At 43.6% G+C, this 17,476-nt stretch overlaps 1 protein-coding gene across 7 annotated transcripts in view; it reads left to right on the forward strand.

The window, feature by feature from the left end:
- The window catches only part of FARP1 (FERM, ARH/RhoGEF and pleckstrin domain protein 1), a 199,874-nt gene that overhangs the window by 21,765 nt on the left and 160,633 nt on the right, over positions 1 to 17,476 (forward strand). Inside the window, exon 2 of one of the 7 annotated variants that reach the window (XM_042868608.1) lies at positions 12,578 to 12,674. The exons of 5 other annotated variants lie outside the window; for them this stretch is intronic. The gene's annotated coding sequence lies outside the window, so the exon portion shown is untranslated. Of the gene's footprint in view, positions 1 to 1,399; positions 1,471 to 12,577; positions 12,675 to 17,476 lie in introns of those variants that run through there. One more of the 7 variants, XM_042868609.1, reaches the window with a different exon arrangement.

The following is a 17,476-nucleotide window of genomic DNA, read 5'->3' on the forward strand; positions in this document are numbered from 1 at the left end:
GATGAACAGCTCAGCTGTCAGACTGGAGGATGGGCAGCGATGGGCCGAGGGCACACCTGAGTCAGCCAGGCCAAGCCTGAAGGAGGAAGCTGGGTGCTGAGGGCACAATGGCTGCTGTCACAGCCCGCCCTGAGGTGGTGGCATGGTACTTCTTTCCTAGATGTTCAGTTGAGCAGTTGGCCTTCTACCTCACATAGCTGGCAGTCTTCTGAACTCACAAGTGTGTTCTAGCGGCCTGTGAGTTTATTCACTTCTGATTTAGGCCGTTTAATCCGTAGTACGTGCTCATTTATCCTTGTCTTTAAGGAACGAAACATGGAGCTGCTGAGGGGATTTATAGCAGGTTCATTGCCATGGTTTCAGACAGCCTTCTGTAGCCTAAAAATAGATACAGGAAAGAATATTCTCTTCCCTTGTCTCCCTTCCCCCAAGCTCTCTCACTAATTGGAATTTCCTTTTCTGTTTGTATATTTTAGTTGTGGATTTAGTGACTCAGAGGTCAAGCAAATTTGTCCAATGTCCTGTGTGAATGAGGAGAGCTGCCCACAGTACCTGAGGCACTGGGGAGTGGCCGCATGGCTGTGTGCCACGGCTGCTGCTTGCTCTGCCTCGGACAGTTCAGCTGGTGAAAGTGGACCGTGCTGGGGACACCTTTGGAGACCTTTAGAGACGGCGGTGTCAGTGGCTAACCGTGCTCAGCAGGGCAGTGCGCAGAGCATGTAAGGGTGCTGCCCACAGCCTGTGCTGCTGCCTGCTCTGTTAATGTTGAGCAGGTCGCAGGTGCACAAGCAGCTCTGCGTGGTCCTGGGGTCTGGCCAGGGGGCTTGGAATCATGACTGTGGCTGCAGCAGAACAAGCTTTGAGCTGTCGCTGCAGCCAGCACTTGGGCTGGCTGCTCTTTGTCTATGCACGTCAGGAAAATGGAGGTAGAATGCTGACTGGCACTCACCATGGCCCCTTCTGATGTGTGCCAACTAAACTATTTTTAACTTTGGGTTGGGTAGCTGATGGTTGGGTTTTGTTGTTTTGGTTTTTTTTTTTCCTCTTCAGAGGAGGTGTTGACTGTTTCTGTTAGCAGGAGTCCCAGATGCTTTTAGATCTCTTTCCCCAGACAGGAAGGGCATGGTCTGGAATTGCATCGATGCCTTGGATTTCCTGCATTGCTTCCTGTTGAATTCACTGGCCAAAAGTTATGGTGGGAGATACTGTGTCACAGGGCCTGTGTTGAGTGTGCAATTCCTGAGGTTCGCTGCATGCCTTTGTACATTGGAAAGCAAGTAAATAGCCCTGTGGCAAACTTACTGACTTGTGTCTTCCAGTGACAGGTTTTGGGGCAAAGGGGAAGGTGTTTGAGTTGCAAAGTGGGAAATCCTGTGTGGTCTTTTAGGAGATCGTATGGCAAATAAGGTGTCAGTTCTGCTGATCTCCTTTTCCTGACCAAGGCTTTGACTTCATCCAAAAGAAACTGCAGTAAGTTTGATGATTTGTTTCTGTTCCTACTGATACCGGGCATTTTCTTCCTGCTGTTGCTTGTGTGATCAGGGTGGCCTAACCCTTCCCTGTGGAGTCTAGATAGAGAAGGGCCTATGTGATGTCAGAGCAAGAGTATGGTATTGACTGGCTGCAGAGTATTGCTATTTCCTTCACTTTTTGCATACAAACTTTTGAGTTTTCCCATGTTTTTTAATTGATCAGAGTTGTGACTTCTTTTCCTGTAGAGCATATTGGGAAAGAAATCCGTATATTTAGGAAGAAGATGATAGAGATAAGATAGGATTGTGGATCGTGCTTCTTCTGCAGTACTGGGCAGTATAAAGGTGGCTGGGGTAGAAGGGTCACGAATAACCTGGTAGCTGAATTCTTGATGTTTTGCTACAGGATCTTTCTGCTTCTTGCCAGGTCTGTTGTGCACAGTAGTGGCAATGTGCTTGTGCTTTCCTACACCTCTGTGTGGGTATTCTGCAGTATTTATGCCTGACTTTGATAGCTGGAGAAAAGCAGCCCCCAAGAGCAGGTGAGAGAAACACTGCCAGGAGAGTGACCTGTGCTGGCCATTCCCTCACCAGCATGAGGGCAGGAGGTTTGTGACTAGACACAAGGTGGCTGTTGTGATGGTGATGTTCTGGAGAACTGTCCTTCTCCTTTTGGAGTGGAGGAGAGTTTGCCATTATTTCAAAGGATGCATGCTGTGATTTCCATGAAGTATAGGTCTTTCAGCCAGGTTCAATCTGCTTCACACAGACCAGTCCAAATTGCAGAGCCAGGCTCTGTTAGTGACCCTTTGAAAGTGTAGTTGTGGCTGATGTTGGAGGAGAAATGTTTCCATACCTGCTGGAAATTTTCATATCTTTTCAGAGGATCTCCCTTCTGCTATAATGACTTTAACACCTGGAAATAGCATATGCATGAATTTGCCTTAAATAAAGCAACCTGCATAATATTACATCAATGCATAGAAGGTGATCACCTCTTTCCCCTGCCATCTGTTCAGCTCTTGTGTTTAACACACTGTTGTTTTACATTCACTCGTGTTCCTTCCAGCCCTTCTAACCACTTCCTTGCTCCAGACACTGCTCACAGTGCACCAGTGTGTTTCACAAGGGAATGTGGGCATGCTCCTGAGTTATCCCCAGAGCTTTGTATGGATGCTTACCTCCTCTGAAAGATGCAACAACTAGTGTGGGTCTGTGTATGTACAAGGTGGATGGCTGGAAGCAGGGATGGGGAGGAACGGGAGGACCTAAGGAAGAAATTTACTGTGGGCATCTATAGGGGTAGAGAGGTAGGGCAAGGTAAGGGCAGTGCCAAATGCATCAAATGGTATGCTTTTTTGTCTGGATAATAAGGTGCTGTTTAAAGACGGGTGCTTTACTTGTAGCCCATGTGGAAATCAAAGTATGCATCTTCAGGAAGTATGAAAATTGAGGATGCTCTTTTCTAGACTCTCAAGGTAGTGCCAGTTACATTATTTGCTTTCTTTAATGTTTGCTTAGGAGTTCAGAGCATCTTAGTATTTCAAATACAACTACAGATTAGAGACTCTTTAAAGATCACGATTAATGTTTGAAAGTAAAAGTCCACGGTTAGAAGCTGTAATTTGCCCCTTTTGTGATTTAAGACACAATCTTGAATCCCAAAATTGCAGGAGTCTTCCAACTCTCTTCCAGGATCTCAAGTGATCATCAAATCCAACCCCTGTACTAAAACAGGTTCCTACAATAGATTGCACAGGTACGCATCCAGATGGGTCTTGAATATCTCTGCAGAGGGAGATTTATTAATGATTTAGTTGCTTTTTCTCCCCCTCTTTTAATCTCCATCTTGTTTGTTGAGTATGACAGTTCTCCTGTAGTGATGCATTGTTGCGTATTACAATGTCTGAGAAAGCTCTTATTCTTTACTTTTTGCAGGTGGTGGCCTCATGCTTCTATGGATTCTGTCCTTGACAGAGGTCCCTCTGTTGTCAGGAAATGACAAACACTCAGAAAATAGTTAATTTCTTGATAAAACTTGAGATTTGTCAGTTAATTCTTAGAAAGCCTTATGTTCTTGAATGCGTGTGGTAAAAGGATCTGTAGCCACATTCTGCAGCTTTCTTTAGATATGAAATACTTGAAAAATGCTTTGGCTCTCAGAGTTTCAGTTTGGGAGTATAGAATTGGCGGATTTACTTTGGATTTCAGTCTGTTTGACCTAGATCAGCAAATGGATTTTGACTACAGACTCCTCTGGGTAGGTGTTTGGGTACCTTGAGGATGTGGGTCTTCTGTCTATAATTCCATATATATGAAATACAGATAAATGTCATTCCTCTTCCCTTCATAAAGGTATGGTGATCTTAAAGTTAAGTAATTTTTTGAAGGCTAAATTTGCCTGCAGAAAGATATTGTTAATTCTGTCTTAACAACAGAGTGTAATTAATAAGCCTTAATGATACTGCATGGAGGGAAAAATAAATGCTGAATGTCTTTCCTTTAACAGGCAATGCTACTCTGTGGTGACTGAGGCAGAATGCTTTTTGGCAGCATCAGGGTGGGGAAATAAGGTTACTGTGTGCAAGAACAGGAAGGGGTACCTTAGAGTCTGCTGGCATGCTTTAACTCAAGCAGCTCCTAGTTCTCACCTCTTCCTTTAAGGAATTTTCTCTTATTTAAATTAAGAAAAAAAAAAAAAAGAAAATCCATGCTGTTTAGAAACAAAGACTCGAGGCATGGGTATCATTGGGCATGTGTAGGATGGTAGTGTTCACCTCCTTTCCTGGCTCTAGAAGCCAGCAAATTCGGTCCTTTCTCCAAGGGGATTTTTGTTCTTGTTTTTTTGGGGGATTGTTTTTGTTGTTTGTTTTTTTCCCCCTCTTGTCTTGGTCTTCCTTTTGAACTTTCAGGGCCCATCTCCAGTTCTTGCGCTTCTTTCACCTGCAGTTTCTCCTTCCGTACAAGCTTCTGATCAGAACCCTAGTCCCACTGCCCAGCTATCTCTGCTCTCTCCCACGCTATAGTCTTTTCCCCTTTGCCTTCCTCAGTCTGTGTATGGGTCCCTATCTCCATTTTCCTCCTCTTCCCATCTTGCTTGCTTTATTCCATTTCATGTTCTCGTCCTGGCCCATCCCTTTACCCACCTTGGGCCCGGCATTCATCCAACGTGGCTCCAGGTGCGATTTCCCCTTCTTTCCTACCTTGTGAGACCCTTGGGGAGGTCAGGCACTCTGCTCAGTCTGCAGAGCCTGGGCCTGCTCCATCATGGGCCGCCATGAAGACGCAAGGCCTGTTGGACTCCTCTCTCCTCTGACAGAGAGGCATGGTCTGCTTGACATTGGGGAAGCATGCGAAGCATAAGCATGCTCAGCAAGAGAAGGCTCTTGGGAGATATTAGTTATTCACACTTCAGAAGTCTCTGCCTGCTCTATGCTACTATCGGATGCATTCATAAAAGCTTCTTTCCGTGTTCAGCATAATCTAAAGTTACTTGAGAGTCAGGATCCAAGAAAAGAAGATGAGTCTATAATGTTCTCTCAGGGGGAGCAATCTAATACCCAAGCTTCCTGTTGACCTGGCTCACCAGTGTGACCTGCTGTGATGCCTTATGGTGGCTGCACCATGGTGGCAGTGGAAGTCTTTTATTTAGGGAGAGCATCGATCAAAATCATTCAGGCAGCGTTCTCTTTGAAGTCCTGCATTATCTGGCCCTCTTTCTTCGTGATCTCTCTCTCTGGCAACTTCTACGTTACTAATTAAAAAACAAATAAATATGAATCACTTATTGGTTCCATTTAGATTGTAAATACTTTGGGTGCTATTTCCGAGGATATTTTAAGGAGAACGGTGCAGGAGAGTGGGCAGATTTGATAATATTTCTTTGTCTGCTTTCAAACACTGCAAGAAGGAGAAGAAGAAAACAGATGCTATCCACTGGCCCCTTCAGTGGTAAAAAGTAGAGCTTCTACAGATAATGCTTTTTCACACTTCTTAGATAATGAGTAAATTAATTTTGAAATACATCAGAATCCAGGGAGATATAAACTGTACTGAAACAGGTTTGCTGATGAAGGTACAATGGTGTGGCTGATCAGGCAAGCCCGTCTCCAGATCCAGACTGTAAAGCTTGCAATAGCAGTGCTGTGGTTTGGAGTAGCCTATGCCAGCTTTCATTGTGAAGTAAGTTATTGTGGTGGAAACAGTTTATTTTGCAGATGGCAACTAACAGGTTTTTTGGTCTATCTTTGCCTTCTGTGAAAAACAACCCAGGTCTGTCTTCATGCAGCATATCATATACTTATGGTTTAGCTGGAAATAAAATGTAGACTTAGCTGTGGCAACAGAACGCCTCTGATAGCTGTTCACAAAAGAAACGTGGTGTTATCGGTTATCTCAAGACAGAGAGGTATTGTATCTTAGAAGATTGGGAGAGCTGTCGTCAGACAAAAAGGGGCAGACAGTGTCTAGACTGCACAGCTCAGCACAGGTAGAGTTTCTCCATAGCTCCTTTATTACTTCTACTGTTCGCACAAAGAGAAATAAGACAGAAACCTAAGCAAGTTTGAAGGTTTTGCTGTAAGTTTTACAACTATTTTGCAAGGGACAAAAAAAAAAAGCAAAACAGTTTTTAAACTCTATAGGATATTTCAATCTAGATTCTGTGCAATCTGGCCTCCCAACCCGATCATTGCATGTCCACCAGGATGCCAATGAGTCTATTAAGTTGTTATCTAAACAGCAGTACAAAAAGCGATTTAGTTTTCCTGATGGCCCAAGCATTTCTTGCTGGGAGCTGTGTCATTACCAGTGTGGTGGTTCTTTGACCAAGGATAATGAAGGCTTCTGGTAAAAGAATTAATATTTAAAAAAAAAAAAAAAAAATCTGTATTCAATCATATTGAGCAGTTTTACAAGCTTATAAAAAGCCTCTTTCAGTTGCAAATGTTTAAATATTTAAAGCCTGCATGATTTTTTTCTGTTTTCATAGTGGGTTATGTACTGAGTATACAATCATGACCATAAATGTGTTTTTCCTGGTGTAAGACCATATACTGTGTATATGTAATAATTTTGTGGGATTCTGATCACAAGCTCTGGGCAAGAAGGAAGCTAGTCAAGACCATTATGACTTCAATTTAACATGTTTGGATAGGCATTTTCCCTGGGTGCGTAATGCTGAGTGTAGATGTCGTTGTCCTCTGTGGTTACAAGCTTCAGGGCCATGAGAGTGATGTGAGCTCATGCACAGCTGCTTTTGAGCAGCGTGTGCTGGTCAGCTCATGAGCTGCTGCTCCGTTCCTGTGCCGTGTACCATCAGCACAACAAATCGTATGTACCTGGTCTCTGTCTTAACAGGATAGAGAGTGGGATCTGTGCACGCTAACTGCAGCATCTTGTTCTGGGTGTCTGCATGCTTGGGGGTGGGAGAGGTTCCTTGGGGGGCTGCTGAAACACCAGAGTTGAAATCCTGTTTCTGACAGCTCTCTGGAGGAGTCTGCATGAGTACCTCAACGATGTATTTGCATTTGGTTCAGAGAAATAATATATCCCGCAAGCTGTTTATTTCTCAAAAGCAGGTCTGTCTCAGATTTTCCCCCCAAATGCTGAACAGCAGTATTATGATCGTGTGTTATTAATTCTTTTGACATGTTTTTATTTCATGGAAAACGTATAACTTGAGGCCGGGTATGAGTTGCTGGATCCCTTTCAGAATTCTGTTAAATCTGGAAGCAAATCAGATTACTTTCTTCTACTATGAGCATATTCAGCTTAGCTTTCACATGAGGTGTTGTATGGATGAGTGAGCCCAGAGCACTCCAGCTGGTGCAACAGCTTTATTTATGCAGAGCGATGGCATGAAAGGGTTTTAGAAAATGCTTTTAATAGATTCAGGAGGGATTCGTATTACTGCTGAACCACCAACCTGCTTAAGTTCTTACCCACTTCACTTGTGTTTTCAATGACAAACTGTGGGCTCTGGGGGGATCCAATTGATTGAGAAACTTTCCTGTGTGGGAACACATGAATGAGAGGCTTTCTTAATCTCTCTTTGTATGTTCCTAGCATGTACTGCATAGCAGTAAAGTCTCCACAGCCTTTCTGTCCGTACAAATTTTAGTATGTCTAATAGTAAACCGAGCAGTTGTGTAGCAATATCTGCTTCTGATATGGGGATATCTGTTAAGGGATTTGTGGCTATTCAGGGGCTTGACTGCAGCTCTCCATTTCATGGAATTATAAACTCACTGAGGTTGGAAAAGACCTCCAAGATCATCCATTCCAACTGTCTACCTACCACCAATATTGCCCACTAAACCATGTCTCTCAGTACAGCATCTCAATGTTTCTTGAACACCTTCAGGGACAGTGACTGCAATACCTCCTTGGGTAGCCTATTGCAGCATCTCACCACTGTTTTGGAGGAGAAATTTTTCCTGATATTCAGCCTGAACCTCCCCTGGACCAACTTGAAGCCATTCCCTCTAGTCCTATTGCTAGTTATGTGAGAGAAGAGACCAACCCCATCTCGCCACAACCTCCTTTCAGGTTGTTGTAGAGGGTGATAATGTCTGCTCTGAGCCTCTTCTCTTGGGATCAAGTAAAATACTGAAATCCTCTTCCCTCAGACATTTGGCTCAGACTTTGTCCATGATTTTGAAGGGAAAAACACAGTTGTTGGGAGACGGTCACAATCCGAGCAGTTGAAACTGACCATTCCCATTGCTTGGCAGATGAAATACTGATTCCCTTTCAGGAATAGCCCAAACTACTTGTTTGTACAGTGCTGTTGGGGCTGGCTGATGTAACAGCTTTAAAAAACTTAAAAATTGACTCTGTAGGTTTGACTGTAGTATTGGTATTCCTGACGAGTAAATAGCATCAATCATTGGCACAAGGGAACATAGTGAAGAATGAAGAGTGGAAACAAGTCCCTAGGGCTTGGGGAGTGATCACAGCTAGTCCAAGGAAACCCTGCATGAAGAGCCTCCTTAGAGGTTCCTTTCAGAAGGTCAGCATACAGAGGCTTCACTTAATGTAATGACTATACGTACAATTGCTGCGTTTGTATGTGGGTGTATATGTGTGTGCGTGTATGTGTGTATAGGTTTATATTTGTGTGTGTGTATGTATTTGTGATGACTTTGAACGGGATTCAGAGAAGGAAGAAACAAAAAGGGATCCTTGCCTGCCAGAAATCTCTAATGCAAGGTTGTCTGGAAAGTATAGCATGCAAGGAATTAGACTGTTTACTGCCTTGTTGATACTGTTAACAGTCATCAAAAGTAATTTCAGCTTTGTGGTGTTTTTTTTTTTTTTTTAATACTGTTTGCAGACTAGACTGGCTTGATTCACAGAGCAATCTGTGCTTATGCTTCAGAGATGAGATTTTTCACAGAGGCAATTGCAGAAGTGTACAGAAATACATTATTGCACTCGTTGATAGATCTACTGACAGGTGTGTAGTTGGGGAGAAAGATAGTATGCATCAGATGTGTGCAGGGTGGGACTGCGCTTTGCTGACATCTGGCAGAAGATCTGGAATCTGGGACAGCTGCTAGCACCACAGAATCACAAACAGCTTGAGGACCTGAGCGTAATGAAGATAAATGAGCTCAAGCTGGAAGCTGAATGGCCCTAAAGGTAGAAGTAGTAATGAGTGCGGTTACTCTGAATGCTGTACAGGCAGGCTTGCAAGACGTGTTTTTAGTGTCATGTCTTGTCCTTTACATACATATACGTTCATTATTCCAGATTTCAGCCTACCTTACTGGTACGCTGATTAGTTTGAATTTCTGTGAAGCTGCTGTGGCACTTGACCCGATTTCTATGGTACAGTCTGATGGACAGACTGAGCGCTCAGATTTGTAGTGCAGTGCAGTCCGCTTACTTGGTAACACCAAATTAGCTGGAATAAGAAACCAGTGTCAAAGTCAGGGACAAGTAACACAGTCGCTAATGGCCTGCCAGCAGCTATGTGCCAGTGTCTTGACCATATCACACCTAGAGCTCCCTGCTTCTGAATTCATTAATATATGTATATATTATTATTTTTTTAATCCCAAAAGATAGCCCAGTGGTACAGAAGAAGCAGCTTCACGTAATACTTCCTTCTCTATCAGAGCACTGTGGATATGAGCAGAAGCAGACTGCAGTCTGAACAGCAATCCAGAAGCCTTCTGTTTGCAGTGCTTCCTATATAAGCTGAGCAACCAAACTTACTCCATGCCTGTATCTATACTGCTGACCTTCAGGCTTGAACTATTTTTCTGTTACGAGCTTTTGATGTCTCATTTCTTTGCTTCCACAAAAACGCTGATGAAAACGTTCTGGGTTTGTTTCAGATTTTTAATGTATGTTTTTCTTGGTAAGAATCTTTTCAGAATTTCAGGTACGTATGATCTGTGCAGAATAATGTGAAGCATGAACATTTTGTTAATGAGGCAGTTGTTTGTAGTTTTCAATATTTTTTTAAGAAAACTGGACTTTAAAGATAAGATTTTCCAAGAAATCTTTGATATATTCCCATGAGAAACTGCTAAAGATTCATGATACGATGACTTCAAAGCTTCTAAAAAAATCCTCTCTTCAGTTCTATATACTTCTCCTTCCTACTGAACTTGTTCTGTATTTCTAAAGAGGATAAATCTATCATGTCCAGGTATTCCGACACAGATGCCTTGTGTGAAGACTGGAAACTCTTGCTCAATAACCAAATTTTGGTGGTTGTTTTTTTGCTTGGAACATAGCTGATACAGTTGTTGCTTTCTGGCACCTGTAAAATTCACTGCTTCTTGCTGCGATGGCCAGCCATGAGCGTTGTGACTGCTACAGAACCTGAGTCTGGCTGAGGTGAGCAGGGCCCTCTGTGTCCCTCTGTGTCCCCGTGTCCCAGCTCCTGCTCCAGCAGCACCACCCAGAGCAGGGTGCCCAGGCCCACGGCCAGGCGGTTCTGGAGAGCTGCAGGGAGGAGACCCCACAGCCTCTGGGCAGCCTGTGCCAGTGCTGCCAGTGCTCCGGCACCCGCACAGCGCAGCACTGCTCCTGGTGTTCAGGGGGAGCCTCCCAGGCTACAGTCTGTGCCCAGGGCTTTTTGGTCTGGCATGGGGCACCACTGCGGAGAGCCAGGCTGTTAGCTTTGCATCCTCCTTTCAGGTGTTTATAGGCATTGGTAAGATACTTGTGAGCTGCTTCTTTATGCTAAACAGTCCCTAGCCCTCTTAGCCTTTCCTCACAGGGAGGATGCTCCAGTTTCTTAATCATCCCTGTGACCTGACATTGGACTCTCTCCACTATGCCCGTATTTCTTTTGTACTGAGTTCCCCAGAACTGGACACAGTATTCCAAGCACAGCTTCCCCAACGTTGACTTCAGCGGAAGGATCACCTCTCTTGACCTTCTGGTGATACTTTGCCTAATGCAGCCAAGAATATTGTTAGCCCTCCTAGCAGCAAATGCACATTACTGACTCACATCCGACTTGGTGTCCACCAGGAGACTCTAGATCATTTTCTGCAGAGCTGCTTTGCAGTTGGGTGGAACTGAGCACATCGTGGTACCTGCAGTTGGCTGTTCTTCCCCCAGTGCAAGACTGCACTTCTCCTTGTTGAACTCCATGAGGTTCCTTGTTAGCTCACCTCCCCAGCTTGTCATTGACCCCCTGAGTGGCAGTGTGGCCCTCTGGTGAGTCAGCCACTCCCACCAATTGTCATCCATGAGTTTACTGAGGGTGCGCTCTACCCCATTGTCGTGACCTTTAATGACTTTTAATGTTAAGCAGGACAGGCCCAGGACTGACCCCTGGAGTACTTTGCTCATTACTGGGCTCCAGCCAGGCTTCGTGCCACTGACCACTGCCCTGTAGCTAGTTTTCAGTCTGCAGTTTTAACTTATTGGCCGCCTTTCATCATTAGGGAGGTGGTTGAGTCACCATCCTTGTGTTTAAAAACCATTTGGATGTGGTGCTCAGGGACATGATGTAGCAGAGGGTTGTTAGAGTTGGGGTACTATGGTTAGGTCATGGTTGGACTCGATGATCTTTAAGGTCTATTCCAACCTGAGTGATTCTATGATTAGTACTCATGGTATGTGCAAACTCTCAGCTGTTCTTATTTTGGAGCAAGAGTTGAAGGTGGTTTATTTGTTTTGCATTGGTTCATCATTATTTCAGAACTATAGATTTTGCAGATGAAATAATAATAATGTTGCTCAGTTTAATAGCTTAGTATTTTTGTCATTATATTTGCTTGATATGAATCTGCTATGGCATTGTGGAGAGAAATTGGGATAACATTTCATCATAGAGTGGCTTGACTTGGAAGGGACCCCAAGGATGACCAAGTTCCAATCCCCTTGCCAGAGTTCCTTCAGCCTGTCTTTGTGCTCCAGCCCTTGGGTCATCTTCACATTTCACAGAAGATTAATAGCTGAGCCATGTTGGCCCTGTGTCTGTTCCTCATCGCTTCAGATTAAATTTGTTTTTTGTCTTCCTCTTTGCATGATATTTTATTTCATTATTATTTTTTTCCATATGACTTCAAGCAACTTGCTTTCCCATGTCATGATTATGGTCATTCTGGTATATTAATGAAAATGTGGCTTTATTAACAGTTTGTCATGGCTGTACAGAATTTTCCCTTACTGTGGACAGCACAGATCTGTGACTTGCTTTTGGCAGGGCCATACGTTTATGCCTACTTTAGCGATGTCCAAGGGGAAAGCAAAAAAATGAAATGCAAAGAATCAGCGCATCTTATGAGGGGGTCTCATGGCTGATGTCTTGACCTCTGTGCAGTGGAGTGGCAGAGGCACCGACACATCCTGCTGCCTCTGTTGCAGGAGCATCAATGTCTGGTGCGGCTCTATATGGACCTTGGAAACAGTGGCATCTTTTTGCCACAGCTTTTCTCTCTGAGCTCTTTGTGCTCAATTTGTGCCAGGCATCCTTTCTTTCCTCATAGCTTATTTATTATGATTTTTTTTAAACCTACTTCAGTTTGTCGAGTTCTGTGTTTTTCTGCAAATACAGAGGTGCTTAGAACTGAAGAAGAGTACTCTTTTCAGGAGTGTTTTCAAGCTGGTATTCCTTGTAATTCTCTCTGCAGCTGAGCCTTTCCAGAGGTTTTACAAGAGGCTGAGCGTGACAAGCACTTGCTGATAGTCTTCCTGGATTGCTGCTCCACATTCATTATCCCTTGGAAGGTTTGTTATTTGTTACTCTTCAGTGCTGCCATAGTTCTTCTGTTGGTTTGTAAGTCATTGAGATGGTTTGAGTCGTTTCATCTGGTGTCATATCGACTACATTCTCTTTCAGATCTCTTTCAGATCTCTTTCAGATGTCTGGTTGCTGTGTGATATGGGATACGGGGGTAGGCCAACAGCTGAAAGGCCTGGGCTGCAGCCCCAGCCTTGGGGCTGCTTTGCTCCACAAGCTGTAAGGATGGCCTTGCCACTCCACTGCAGCCGTTCCCCCCACCTTTAAGAGATGAACAGTGTACCATGTGTTTCCGTCTGTGCTTCGAAAGTGTGCTTAAACAGAAGTGGGAAAGGCCTCTGTTCTCAGTGATGTGCTGCCTCAGCAGGAGGAGCCTTCAGCTTTGTGAACTGCTTGCCTCAAGCATCTAAACCTCCTTGTCTCCTAGGATTAGATGAGCATGTATTCCAACAGGCTGGTGTTTCAAATACTGTCTTATTTTTTCCTCAGTATTTCCTTTTTTTTTTTTTTTTTTTTTTTTTTTTTTTTTTTTTTTTTTTTTTTTAACCTTTAGTTCTCCCCACCAAAGCAAAAAAGGTGTTGCTCCTACTCCTAGGTCCTTTTAGGCTACTGCTAGGTCACTTTAATTGTGTTTCCCTCTGACAAAGTAAAATGCATGAAAGGTTCAGGTCAAATGAAGTTTCCAAGTGCTATAAAATGCACCTGATGGGGCCTGGGTTTGAGCACTGACAACGTGAGTGGTGCTGTGCTAAGGCCTGTTTTGGCCTTTGTCCAGCTACTGCAGAAGTGTACACGCAGAACTTGAAGTTTTTGTCTGAACATGTCGTGTCTGTGTAAATGGATTGTTAACATGTGCTCAGGACAAAAACACGTTTACTAATTTATCTGGTGACACATGTCTTCTGTAGTGGCTACCCTCCTGGTGCTGTGGGGAGCCTTATGTGGGGTGGATTGAGTTGAGCTAGCGGCTTGCCAGCAGCTGCAAGAACTGCAGGCTATGATCAGCTCACCCTGGCTTTAGGTTAGCCAGTGTGCCAGGAGCCAATTTAATTTGTTAACCCAGCAAAGAACAAAACACTAAATTATTTTCTTTTGGATTATTAAGGTTCATTGGCTCCGTGAAGGGTCTGAGGAGGTTGAGAGTGTCTTTAAAATTCCCCATCCAGTGTCCAGATTTGATCCTTCTCATTGTGACAGACGTTAGGTAGCCTAATCCCCTTGTACTTGCTTAATATTTGCTCACTGCTGTTCTGTTGCGTTCTGTAACCTTCTTGGTCATCTAGATCAAAGTGATTTAGAGAGAAGTATGCAGCCTGGCAATATGCTGTATTATTTTAGAGTGGGTAATTGCCATCTTTAAGGCCCATTTTATATAAAGGCATAATAAACATATTGAACCAGAGTTGAAAGTGCCGTAATGAGTGAGACTAGCATCATACATTAGCTCTCTGAAAGGGTTGATAACTGCAGGACAAGGGGAAATGGTTTTAAGTTGAGGGAGGGAAGATTTAGGTTGGATGTCAGGGGGAAATTCTTTACAGAGAGAGTGGTGAGGTGCTGGAACAGGCTGCACAGAGAGGTTGTGGATGCCCCGTCCCTGGAGGTGTTCAAGGCCAGGTTGGATGGGGCCCTGGGCAGCCTGGTCTAGTATGAAATGGGGAGGTTGGTGGCCCTGCATGTGGCAGGGGGTTGGAGATTCATGATCCTTGAGGTCCCTTCCAGCCATGGCCATTCTGTGATTCTGTGAAAACTTTAATAATGTCCACTGTAGCATGCTGATATTTACATGTGTGTATACGTGAGGCAGAGATTGAAAAAGGGAAAAGGTCTGCTTCTAGTTTGCAAGTAGCAGATGCTTATGATCGTGATGGCTCATACTTAATGATCTTTTCTTCCAGAGTGAAGCGTGCATATGTAACTGAATGGCTGCAACTTTCAGAAGTTGCTCTAAAAGTAATGCCTCCTATTTATTTTCATGGAAACTGCAAGAGTTATAAAGTGCACAGTAACATGTTGGAGCTACAAAACACTATTTTTTCAATATAGTGACCAGTATTAGCCAAATGATGTAGATAAGCTGCTTGAGTCACTCTTCATTCTGTGCTATGACAACTGTGCGTGGCTGCCCAGAACGTGGCTTGTCTTTCATGTCACTGTTGCCGCTGCTGAAATGCGCCACCCACTTCACTGTGCTCACACCCACTATTTGGTCTCCATAATGTTCAGCAAGTGTCTATGAGTGCCAATAGATGCCGTTTTTTCCACATGGTGGAATTCAGTGACATCCTTTTGCTTCATACACTCTTCCATGTCAGACACCGTTCTGTCGGACTGCCCCTCTGCCGCCATCTGTCACACAGCAACAGTGTGTAATGGGATACTGGTGGGAAGGTTCAGCATCTGTTGTACTACCACCACCATCCATCTCTGATGTTATGGGCCAACATATTAAAATGGGAGGCATGGCTTAGAGCAGCCCTCTTATATAAGAGTTTCTATATTGTGAACTGCTAATAGTAATTATAAAAGCCATCTAAGCTATGTATGTGAAGTGGTTTGGCTTACACTTTTCCTTCATGTTTCTTTTGGCTCCTAATCTTGGATCCTTTTTCCATATTTCATCAAGTCTATTTGCCATTCTGAACGTGTGTGGGCCACTGGATCATCCAGACAGAGGAACATTTACAAAAAGGTGTGAGCTCCAGAGTATTTCCTGATGTTGATTATTTAATGGTATCGCTTGAATTGCAGTGGATTGATTCCTCCATTTTGGATTTGATAAATAGAACAGATTTCCTTTGTATGAAATACAACCAGCCAAAGACTGATGTAATAACACAGCCATTGTGGAAGTCCTTTCTTCAGTACTGGTGGTGTATATGGCATACGGTGACTTCAGGAGAACTCCTAAAACAGCTTTTGAATTAACAAGGCTGTAGAACAGTATCTTTGTGTCAGGTGACATTTTCAGACACTGTGTGTGCTTAAACTTTCCTGTGTACTTAGATGCAGGCAGGTCAGGTTTACTTATAAGTATACATGGAGTATTGCTCTGCAGCTTTGTCTTCCTGCCTCCAACTGCAGCTTTCTTGTTGACGCCTCTTGACTCATAAGAGGTTTTAATTTAATTAATTTTAAAGAATAGAATCAATTGAATCGATTCAGTTTGTGTTTTACATCACAGTGCCAGTTGATGAAAATTGAATTGCATTTGCTTCATTGCTATTTGGCTTGCACTTGGGTTACAGTAGTATTGCTGTCTGGTTGTAGAAGTCACCAGTTTGTGGCACTCAGATGAACTGAGTGTGTTGTCCTGTGAGCAAGTTTCTATGTTTCCCGCTGGCTTTTGGTTCTCCTTTACTTGTGCCTGTTGAGTTGAGACAGAGAGGTGTGTGGTCCCTAATTTTTCATTCCCTGCCTTCTCAGCTAATGCATTTCTTCTCTGTTAATCAAAGCACTGTTTAAAAAACTTTTACCCCCAGCTGCTTGCTGGGTGAAGTCTGTGGGAACAGATTAGTCAGGAAGTGGAAGAGTGATGTGCAGTAAATAGTATATCCTGCTAAAGACAGGCTTGTTTTTATTCCCTCCTTATGGTGTCTTATTACGTGGCACTTTATACCACTGTTCTTTATAGTATACTGTAAAACTGGTGAGACATTTCAGTACGTAAGACAATATTGTGCTTTTTTTTGCCATAGGCTTCTCAATAATCTTAACCTCAGAGTAAAATCGGGCTGTGAATGGCAGTACTTTCCTCGTGCCTCTGTTTGAGTGGAAAGTTACGTTTCTGTCCTTTGTGTGTGCTCTGTATGTTGTTTTTTTTTTTAATGGTCATTGATCAGCACATAAAAGTCACGGGGAATGGAAATGTAATTACTGAGAAAGACAAATAGACAGTAGCAGCAGGTTGCATCAGAAACCTGGCCAGAATGTCTAATGACAGGGGAAAAACTGAAATAAAATTCTGGTGTGATGTGCAAGAATTGACAAGTAAAACTAATGATCCTTGAATTAAAAAAAAAAAAAGGTTGAAGACTGTGCCAGTTAATGAAAAATCATGCTGAATCATTGTTGGAGCTTGGCTCCCTTTCTAGGATAGAATATTTATTTGGCAGAGATGCACTGCATAATGTAGTGCAAAAGCTGCATGGAAACAAAATTTGCAAGCCAGTTCCTGAGGTTTCTTTCTGTGGATACCAAGACATCCCTTTTCAGTGAGCTGTGCTGGTGAACTGGTAATGGTGGAGCCTTCCGTTAACGTGGGACGTTCCTTGAGGTTCTCTTGCTTCTTACAGGACTCTGTGAGGAACAATAACAAGGCTGGGAACCTTGTTTTTCCCTATTAGTGACATTGCTCTGACTTTTTCTAAACCTTCCATGGGCTGTTCTCACAGTCCTTGACCTACCATTGGAATCACATTAGGCTTCGTATTCTAGAGCAGAGCTAGTCCCTGAAGGAAACACGATATTGACGCCATATAATTGGGGTCATCTTGTACCCCTTCTTTTTTCCTGCCTCCCTGACCCCCAAGCAAGGTGGAAGTGCACAAGGGCTGGGGGAGACTGGAAGGAGCAAAAGAGAAAGTGCTGATATGGCCAGGAGGGAAGGCTGCTCAGCAGGTGGTGAGTTGCTCATCTACTCCCCATCTTGCACACAGTTCTGGGAGCCCTGGCTTTGGCTGCTAGCAGCCTGATTTGCAATTATATAAAGTTAGCATAACTCTTTGCAATCTAGGATGTATCAGAGTATCTGTTTCCAGTGTGGTCTTGTTGCATTTTCCAAGAGAGA

Source organism: Lagopus leucura, unplaced genomic scaffold, assembly GCF_019238085.1.
Source record: "Lagopus leucura isolate 7727_CA_CO unplaced genomic scaffold, USGS_WTPT01 Super-Scaffold_100001, whole genome shotgun sequence".
Taxonomy (NCBI): Eukaryota; Metazoa; Chordata; class Aves; order Galliformes; family Phasianidae; genus Lagopus; species Lagopus leucura.